Source organism: Pseudophryne corroboree, chromosome 7 (genome assembly GCF_028390025.1).
Source record: "Pseudophryne corroboree isolate aPseCor3 chromosome 7, aPseCor3.hap2, whole genome shotgun sequence".
Taxonomy (NCBI): domain Eukaryota; kingdom Metazoa; phylum Chordata; class Amphibia; order Anura; family Myobatrachidae; genus Pseudophryne; species Pseudophryne corroboree.
In genome coordinates this window covers 138962083-138972835 of record NC_086450.1, presented here as the reverse complement: position 1 = coordinate 138972835, position 10753 = coordinate 138962083, and positions in this window count along the sequence as shown.

Sequence of the window (10753 nt, the reverse complement as noted above, 5' to 3'; positions counted from 1 at the left end):
TTAGTACCATGGGAGTTTAATAGTGTGGGCTGGCTCCTCCCTCTATGCCTCTCCTACCAGACTCAGTCTAGAAACTGTGCCCGAGGAGACGACATACTTCGAGAGAAGCAATTACACAGATAGTGGCGAGATTCATACCAGCTCACACAAACAAGAGAATCCGGCCAACATGCCGGAACAACGTCAGCAACAGCTGAAACAGTAAATAACGCAGAACTTACCTATGAACCAGGTAACACTGAACCATAAAATCAATGCAGGAAAACAAAGCACTGGGTGGGCGCCCAGCATCCTCTACGGACTATGAGAAAAGGATTTACCAGTAGGTAACCAAAATCCTATTTTATCTTACGTCCTAGAGGATGCTGGGGTCCATATTAGTACCATGGGGATGTACCAAAGCTCCCAGTACGGGAGGGAGAGCGCAGAGGCTCCTGCAACACTGCTTGACCAAACTTGAGGTCATCAGCGGCCAAAGTATCGAACTTGTAAAACTTGGCAAACTTGTTCGACCCAGACCAAGTAGCTGCTCGGCAGAGTTGCACCACTGAGACACCCCAGGCAGCCGCTCAAGATGAGCCCACTTTACGAGTAGAGTGGGCCTTTACCGATTTCGGACATGGCAATCCTGCCGTGGAATAAGCATGCTGGATAGTGAGCCTGATCCAGCATGATATCAACTGCTTAGAAGCAGGACATCCAATTTTCTTTGGATCATAGAGGACAAACAGGGAGTCACTTTTCCTGTGACGAGCCGCCCTTGACATGTAAATCTTCAAAGTCCTCACTACATCCAAGGCCTTTGAAGTAAGAGGTGTCAGTAGCCACTGGCACCACAATAGGTTGGTAGATATAGAAAGCCGAAACAACCTTAGGCAGAAACTGGGGACGAGTCCTAAGTTCAGCCCTGTCTTCATGGAAGATCAGATAGGGGCTTTTACAAGATAACGCCCCCAATTCCGACACCCGTCGGTCAGAAGCCAAGGCCAACAATGTGACTGCCTTCCACGTGAGAAACTTGAGATCAGGCTCCTGCAGAGGCTCAAACCAAGCAGATTGCAGGAACTGCAACACCACATCAAGATCCCATGGAGCCGTAGGCGCCATAAAGGGAGGCTGGATGTGCAGAACCCCTTTCAAAAAGGTCTGAACTTCAGGAAGAGCAGCCAATTGTTTTTGGAAGAAGATGGACAAAGCAGAGATCTGGACCTTGATGGAGCCCAGCCTCAGTCCCATATCCACCCCTGCTTGCAGGAAAAGGAGAAAATGTCCAAGTAGAAACTCCACCACCGGAAACTTCTTGGCCTCACACCAAGAAACATATTTCTTCCAAATGCGATGGTAATGCTTAGACGTTACCCCTTTTCTAGCCCGTATCAGGGTAGGAATGACTTCACTTGGAATACCTTTCCGAGCTAATATCTGGCTTTCAACCGCCATGCCGTCAAACGCAGCTGCGGTAAGTCTTGATAGGCGAACGGCCCCTGCAGTAGCAGATCCTCCCGAAGAAGTAAGGGCCTTGGATCTTCTAGTAGAAGATCCAGCAGATCCGCGTACGAAGCCCTCCTTGGCCAGTCCGGAGCAATGAGGATTTCCAGAACCTTTGTTCTTCTTACCAGCTGAAGAACCTTTGGAATCAGAGGAAGTGGAGGGAACACATACACTGACCTGAACACCCACGGTGTTACCAGTGCATCCACCGCCAATGCCTGAGGGTCTCTCGACCTGGAACAGTACCTTCCCAGTTTCTTGTTGAGGTGGGAGGCCATCATGTCTTAGTGAGGAACCCCCCACCAACCGGTGACCTCCTCGAACACCTCCGGGTGGAGACCCCACTCTCCTGGATGGAGATCGTGTCTGCTGAGGAAGTCTGCTTCCCAGTTGTCTACTCCCAGAATGAAGATTGCTGACAACGCCACTGCATGCCTTTCCGCCCAGAGGAGTATTCTTGACACCTCTGACATAGCAGCTCTGCTCTTCGTTCCGCCTTGTCGGTTTATGCAGGCCACCGTGGTCACGTTGTCCGACTGTACCTGAACAGCCCGATCCTTTAGAAGGTGTGTTGCTAGTAGAAGGGCGTTGTACACGGCCCTTAGCTCCAGGATGTTTATTGGGAGAAGAGATTCTTGATTTGACCACCTTCCTTGAAAGGTTTCCCCCAGAGCGACTGCTCCCCAACCTCTTAGACTTGCATCTGTGGTCAAAAGGATCCAGTCCTGAATTCCGAACCTTCGGCCTTCCAGAAGGTGAGGAAGTTGTAGCCACCAGAGGAGTGAAATCCTGGCTTTCGGAGACAGACGTATCCTCTTGTGCATGTGTATGTGAGAGCCCAACCACTGGTCCAATAGGTCCAGCTGAAAAGGACGAGCACAAAACCTGCCGTATTGCAGAGCCTCGTAGGCTGCAACCATCTTCCCCAGAAGGCGGATACTTTGATGAACCGAAACTCGGGTAGGCTTTAAGACATCCCGAACCATTGACTGAATCACCAATGCTTTCTCCACCGACAGATAAACCCTCTGTACCTCCGTGTCGAGGATCATTCCCAGGAAGGACAGCCGCCTTGTCGGCTCCAGATGAGACTTTGGAAGATTCAGGATCCAACCATGCTTCCGGAGCAGCTGTGTCGAGACCGCGATGGATCGCAACAACGTCTCCCTGGACGACGCCTTGATCAGGAGATCGTCCAGATATGGAATTATGTTCACCCCCTGTTTGCGGAGGAGAACCATCATGTCCGCCATCACCTTGGTGAAGATCCTTGGTGCTGTGGAGAGGCCAAACGGCAGCACCTGGAACTGATAGTGATCCTCCAACAGTGCAAACCTGAGGTATGCCTGATGTGGCGTCCAAATGGGAATATGGAGGTAAGCATCCTTGATGTCCGGCGACACCAGGAACTCCCCCTCCGTCAGTCCCGAGATAACAGCTCTCTGAGATTCCATCTTGAATTTGAACTCCCTGAGATAAGGGTTCAAAGACTTTAGGTTTAGAATAGGCCGTACCGAACCATCCGGTTTCGGTACCACGAAAAGGTTCGAATAATAACCCTTGTTCCACTGTTGAGGTGGAACCGGAACAATTACCTCTGACACCATCAATTTTCTGATGGCCTCCAGAAGAATTGTCCTGTCTGCCAGCAGGGCTGGCAAGCCTGACTTGAAGAAGCGGTGAGGCGGGGGATCTTGAAACTCCAGTCTGTACCCTCTGGACACTATATCCAGTACCCAGGGGTACAGACCAGATGACACCCAGACGTGGCTGAACTGCCGGAGTCTTGCCCCCACCTGACCTTCCTCCAGGCCGAGCTGTCCACCGTCATGCGGAGGACTTAGTGGTATCAGAAGCGGGCTTCTGGGTCTGGGAACCTGCGGGAGCAGGTTTCTTTCCTTTGGCACGACCACTTCTGAAGAAGGTGTTTGAAGGCTTACTTTTTTTTTTGCCTTACGGGCCGAAAGGACTGTGACGTGGTAGAGGAAAAAGGCTTCTTCGTAGCCGGTGCCGCTGAGGGGAGAAAAGGAGACTTACCCGCGGTAGCCGTGGCAATCCACGCATCCAGCGCCTCCCCAAAGAGAGCCTGACCTTTGTATGGCAGGCCCTCCACACTCTTCCTGGATTCCGCGTCCGCTGACCAGTTGCGCAGCCAGGGACCTCTGCGAGCCGAGACGGACATGGAGGAGATCCCCGCAGCCATGGAACCCAGGCCCTTGGAATCCACCAGGAACCCTGCAGAGTCCTGAATATTACGTAAAAATAAATCAACGTCACCTTTGTCCAGCGTAGTAGATTCCTCCTGCAGAGTGATTGACCACCTGGCAATAGCTTTAGCAATCCAAGCACAGGCTATAGTAGGCCGCAATATAGCCCCTGAAGCCATGTAAATGGATTTCAGTGTAGCATCCACCTTGCAATCTGCCGGGTCCTTTAACGTGGTAGATCCCGGGACCGGTAATACCACCTGTTTGGACAGCCTGGAGACAGAAGCGTCGACTATCGGCGGGGACTCCCATTTCTTCCTATCTTCCTCAGGGAAGGGAAAAGCCACCAAGACCCTCCTGGGAATATGGAATTTCTTTTCCAGAGTTTCCCATGCCTGTTCAAAGATAGCATTCAGTTTTTTGGATGCCGGGAAGGTGAGGGGGGGCTTCTTATTATCCGTAAAGAAGGCCTCCTCCACCTGTTCAGGAGCTGTGTCCGAAATGTGTAAAAGAACCCTTACAGGCTCAATCATCAACTGCACCCCCTTGGCAAGTGATGCTGACCCCCTCAATACATCCCCAGCACCGTCAGCCGTGTCAGGGTCGGTGTCATCCTGCAGAATTGCAAGTGCACGTTTGTGAGAATGTACCGCAGGGGACCCCGAGGAGGCAGTATCAGATCATACAACAATCGAGGACTGAAGGACCTGAGTGGCATGCTCGGTCCTAGCAACCCTATCAGAAATCTGAGAAATAGTCCCCCTCAGAGAGACCAACCATTCTGGCTCACTAAGCGGGATCTGTGCTAAAACAGTGCAATCCTGATTGCATTATATGGAGTCTTCCTGGGAAGACAAATCCTCTGCAGCATATGAAAGTGTCCCTAGACATGTTGTCACACACACCAAACACCCCCCAATCACACAGGGTAGGGCAGACAGAGTTTCCCCCCCCCCCCAAGAATGGCAGAGAGACACAGCGATTTGAGCTAACCCACACACAGCGCTATTTGAGTATAGGGAGACCCTAAACCCGTGCTGACTGTGTCTCTTAATAGGTGACACAGTCTTAACACCATCTCCCCCCCTTCTACAACCCCCTGGTACCGTACAGATAGCTGGAGTCGTGCAGGAGGGACCTGTCATCCACTGGCAGTGAGCTGCAGGCTGGAAAATGGTGCTGAACGCTGCTGGGTCCCTCAATGGCGCTGTCTTCCCGCTCTGTACAGATTATACTGGCCGGAGGTGTATATGCTGGCTTGGATCCTTAGACCCCGACAGGCTGTTCTTGGTCAGTTTTGGGTCTGGAGCTGGCCCAGGGCGCCCCTCCCAGCGCCGCGCTGCAGTACCGCTGAGCCTTCCCGGAGCGCGGTTAAGACCATGCTCCATACCCATAGCCGCCTTCGTCACACTGTCCCCCCACTTGCAAGGGGGGACAGTGACTTACTCGCCTATTTTCAGCTCTCTGAGGGGGTGGCGGCTGGCTGCCGGGGCGAGCGTTCCCCTGCGGCGGGGCACGATCAGACCCCTCTGGAGCTTCACATCCAGTCAGCGGGAGCAGTGGCTCAAGACCCCGCGGGGTGGACACTGCCCCCCCCCCCCTCCGTCCCACGCTGCAGGGAGACTGTCGCCAGCAGTCTCCCTGTAAAAAAAATAAACTCTGAAAAAAAGAAATTAAACTTTTACCAAGAGAACTCTGTAGAGCTCCCCTAGCTGTGACCGGCTCCTCTGGGCACATTTTCTAAACTGAGTCTGGTAGGAGGGGCATAGAGGGAGGAGCCAGCCCACACTATTAAACTCTTAAAGTGCCAATGGCTCCTAGTGGACCCGCCTATAGCCCATGGTACTAATATGGACCCCAGCATCCTATAGGACGTAAGAGAAAGAGGAGATTAAGAGGGGACATGATTAACATTTAGAAATATATAAGGAGACAATACACAGAAGCTTGCGGGGGATCTGTTTTTGGTAAGATCAACACGGAGGATACGTGGACATCCGCTTAGGTTAGAGGAGAGGAGATTTTGCACACAAAGACAAAAAGGTTTCTTCACAATAAGGACAATATGTGTTTTGGAATTCCCCGTGAGAGTAGTGATGGTGGACTTGGTCATTACTTTTAAGAATGGGCTAGATAAATTCTTAATGGATGGGGATATATGGGGATATATGGTGGGCAGATTACGCACTATATAAAAAAAAGAGGAATAAACATAACGGGCGTCATTCACAACATAAAAAATTAGTCCTAAAAATAATACAGTGTAGGAGACCACTAATAGGTTGAACTCGATGGACAAATTGTCTTTTTTCAACCTCAGAAACTATGTACATGTTTATATTTAAGATGTGTTTAAATTTATTTTAGAGGTAAAAAAAATGCACTTAGGTATTGACATTAGGAAACAGTTCATGGGACATTCTCACATTGCAAATAATATGGCAATTGACCTTGCTCCAGCAAGTGGATAGGTGTCAATTAGCTAAGTCCTTTGTGGACAAGCACTTTCTTTGAAGTGCAAACTACGGCTCTCCTGTGTGTCTTGGTGTAAAATGTCCCATCAGGTTTGGAGAAAATATTTTGTAATCAAGAATTTCCTGTACATTCGTTACAGATGCATAAATGGCAATGAAAAACAATTTGTTCTTTTCCAAATTGTATTCCTATACAATTTAGCTGTTTAACAATTCAAATGTAAACATAATTTTGTATAAACTATGTAGATTCTTTGAATCTGTGTGAGAAATATATCAAATGAGAATTGTAAATTGGCAGTTTAATGTAAGCTGTAATGTGAGCTGCATTGTGTCTTCTGTCTATATATAAAAGGCCTGATTCCTCAGTAGGAGACAGAGATCTCGCCTGGCTGAGAAGAGAATGTACATCTTCTGTGACATCTTGAAGTGTGGAACTGCTGTACTGTGAACATCTTGTATGCTGTATCCCATTGAAAAAGGAACAGGTCTTCTTTAAGACTTTTGAGCAAATAAACATCTTGCCTTTACAACGAGTGCATCCAAATCCTGCGATCACAGAATTGCGCTAAATGCTATTCCATTTCCCCGCTGTCCTGGAGTGAGCACCAGCGTCCCCATGCTCCACCCTTTGCCAGCTACCAATGCAGGGCCTGGTCAATGGTCAGTGACCAGTGGGGAATCACCGACACCAGTCAAGAGGTGTGTCAGCAGCGTGACTACGCATATGCAGCAGTAAGCAGTATTCAGGTGCCGGTGGTAGAGAATGTCAAGAGTTTGCAAAGCTGTCATCAAAGCAAAAGGGGGCTACTATGAGGAATCTAAAATATAAAACATGTTTTGATTTGTTTAACACTTTTTTGTTTACAACATAATTCCATATGTGTTCTTTCATAGTTTTGATGTCTTCAGTATTAATTTATAATGTAGAAAATAATTATAATAAATAAAAACCATTGAATGAGAAGGTGTGTCCAAACTTTTGATGGTACTGTATATAAAAGGCAAATACCACTGACACAAACACCACTGACACTGACAAAATCTCCTAAACCATAAGGACTAAGGGCCCGATGGGATCCGGTCTTTAGGTCGACAGTAAGTAGGTCGACACTGTCTAGGTCGACCACTATTGGTCGACAGTAAGTAGGTTGACATGGTTTCTAGGTCAACAGGGACTCTAGGTCGACATGTTCTAGGTCGACATGACAAAAGGTCAACATGAGTTTTTCACATTTTTTGTTAATTTTTTTTAACTTTTTCATACTTTATAATCCACGTGGACTACAATTGGGAACGGTAACCTGTGCCAAGTGCAGCGAGGTACCTTGTTTGCTCGCCATGCGAGGGGACACAGTGCACTAATTGGGGTTCCTGGTCATTGTACGGAGAAAATGACACCAAAAAAAGTTAAAAAACTCATGTCGACCTAGTACTTGTCGACCTAGAGTCTCTGTCGACCTACTTACTGTCGACCAATAGTGGTCGACCTAGACACTGTCGACCTAAATCTAACATACCACACCCGGGCCTGATTCAGACCTGATCGCTGCTGTACATTTTCGTACGGTGGACGATTATCGAACTACTGTACATGCGTATGCACCGCCAAACAGCGACAGGATAGTGCAAAAATTTCAATCGCACGACCGTTCGCAAGGTGATTGACAGGAAGAGGACGTTTGGGGGTGGCAACTGGCCATTTTCTGTATCACACTGTAGAAGTAAGTCCAGAACTACGCACAGACTGCAAAAATCATTCGATAGTGAGTGAGTTGCGAATGGATTAGCAGCTGTCCGGTGACTGTGGGGAATTTTCGTACAGCCTACACATGCAATCGCACACTTGCACAGGTCAATTTTTACTCCCCCTGGGCGGCGACTGTCTAATCGCAGGACAGTGCAATTTGCAGCACAGAGATCAGGTCTGAATTGGGCCCTAGAAACTTGAAATTTGGACAGTAGCTTCCTTTTGTGATATAGGCACCCACTAAGAAGGGATTTTTCTAAATTCCACCCACAAAGGGGTGAGATGATTATTGGGAATCCCCCCCCTCCCCTTCCTCACAGAGGAGAGTTAAGACAGCCCACCCAGCCGGGGCTATAAAGAATGCATGATGCCGGCGATACCAAGTCGCAGAGGGGGGAGGACACAGTGCTCTGTCCTTGACTTTCTTGCCGTGGCAGTTGCAGAGCAGTCCATTATTCAAATAGAGGAGCCACATCAACTGCCACCCATAAGGACTGTCAAACATCGCTGGGTGATATATTTGAAAGTTTCTATCATGTCCCCCCTTTCCCTTCTCTGCTCCAAACTATACATATTGAGATTTTTTAGTCTTTCTGGGTATGTTTTGTGATGCAGGCCATGCACCATTTTAGTTGCCCTCCTTTGTACAGTTTCTAATGTATTAATATCCTTTTGAAGATATGGCCTCCAGAACTGAATACAGTATTCTAGATGAGGCCGTACCAATGACCTATACAGTGGTATTATTACTTCTTTCTTTCTGCTGCTGATTCCTCTCCCAATGCAGCCAAGCATCTGACTAGCCTTCCTCATTGCCTTGTTACATTGCTTACCTGCCTTTAAGTCATCTGAAATAGTGACTCCTAGATCCCTTTCCTCCTCAGTAGTTTCCAGTATAGTGCCATTAATACTGTATTTAGCTTTAGGATTTTTGAGACCCAAGTGCATGATTTTGCATTTTTTGGCATTAAACTGTAATTGCCAGACTCTTGACCATTCCTCTAGTCTACCTAGATCCTAAATCATTTGTTTTACCCCACCTGGTGTGTCTACCCTGTTGCATACCTTTGTGTCATCTGCAAAAAGGCATACTTTCCCTTTAATGCCATTTGCAATGTCACCAATAAAGATATTAAAAAGCACTGGTCCAAGTACAGATCCCTGGGGTACTCCACTGGTAGCATTTCCCTCCTGTGAATGCACTCCATTTACCACAACTCTCTGTTTTCTATCCTTCAACCAAGATCTTATCCATTCAATAATCCTAATATCCAATCCCAAACTTTCAAGTTTATTTAGCAGTCTGCGATGTGGAACTGTGTCAAAAGCCTTACTAAAGTCTAGATAAGCTATATCCATGGCTCCACCTTTATCCATCACTTTAGTCACACAATCAAAAAAGACAATAAGATTTGTTTGACATGATCTCCCCCCAGTGAATCCATGCTGTTTGGGATCCAGTAAATTGCCGGATTTGAGATAATCTACAACTCTTTCTTTTAAGAGTGTTTCCATCAATTTCCCTACTACTGATGTAAGACTCACTGGTCTGTAGTTGTTTGCCTCTTCCTTGCTTCCACTTTTGTGCAGTGGGACTACGTTTGCTCTTTTCCAGTCCCCTGGAATTACTCCTGTAGCTAATGGAGTGCCCTGCAACTGCCACTGGCAAGGAAGTCCAGCCTTATGGTTCAGGAGATTTTGTGATGAGTCAGTGGTATATATAGATTTCATATATAAGTACTTAACCAACCTATTTCCAGTCAGAAGAAGACAGTGTCTCAATTATCAGAGGTTAACCTGTCACTTGAACTAAACATTGCCGAACCTCTGAGAGAGTAATAGGAGGAAAGGAGAGATGGCTATTTTGACTCTTAAATGCATTAAAGGAAAGCTTGATAGTCAGCAACTGCTTATCTGCTGTGTAAAGGGTACTGAGAGCTCTCCCAGTGACCTTAAGTATTGTGCAAAAATATTGACCTTTTTCCTCAAAGGAGGAGCCCTAAGGAGAGTGAGAAGCTAAGAAAGGAGACCTAGGGTCCTTTGGAATAGAGTCAGCCTATCCCTGCAAACCTTACATATTTAACATACAGCGGGCAGAGCTTGGCCTGTTGTCCCAGTATTTACAGCACTGAGCAGGGCAGCATCAGAGGCGGAACTGGGCAGAGAAGGAGGTGGGTTATTCTCCTCAGCACCAGCCTTTTGACAGCATCAATCCGGGGAAGGCCGGCCGGATTGGCATTAGCAGATGGAGCATGTCCTGTTTTAAGTCTAATTGCTGATCTTCTGTTATAAACTAACCAGTTAACTTTAGGCATATCCCGTTATCCAGATTCCCGTACAATATAATCTGTTTATTGTTTTGGTGTGTTCTCGGGCGGTCTCATGGAGGGGCACTTTGATGCTACCAGTTCTCAACAACATCCCACCACAAGTGAGCCTATGGAATGTGATCCCTGCCTGTCCTCCTCAGTCCCCTACCCCCATCAGAACTGTTTCAGTCCTCCTCCGTGCTTCATCAGCCCTGTCCCGCTCTGTTAACTGATCTCAGTTTTGTTGATACTGTTACTGCAGCTCAGACCACATGTAAACGAAAGAGAGGAAAAAGATTCATGGATGCTATTCGCAAAAATGATGTTCTTAGGGCCGTAAAAAATTATTCAGAACAAAAAACAGAAGTTAACTGTGCAGCTATAAATAAGTACAATGAAAAAAGGTGTCAGGTTAAACTATTGCATTGGACCATTAAAAATCTATCAGGTTTCAAGTAGTGATGAGCGGGTTCGGTTCCTCGGAACCCGAATCCCCCCGAACGTCACCCTTTTTACATGGGT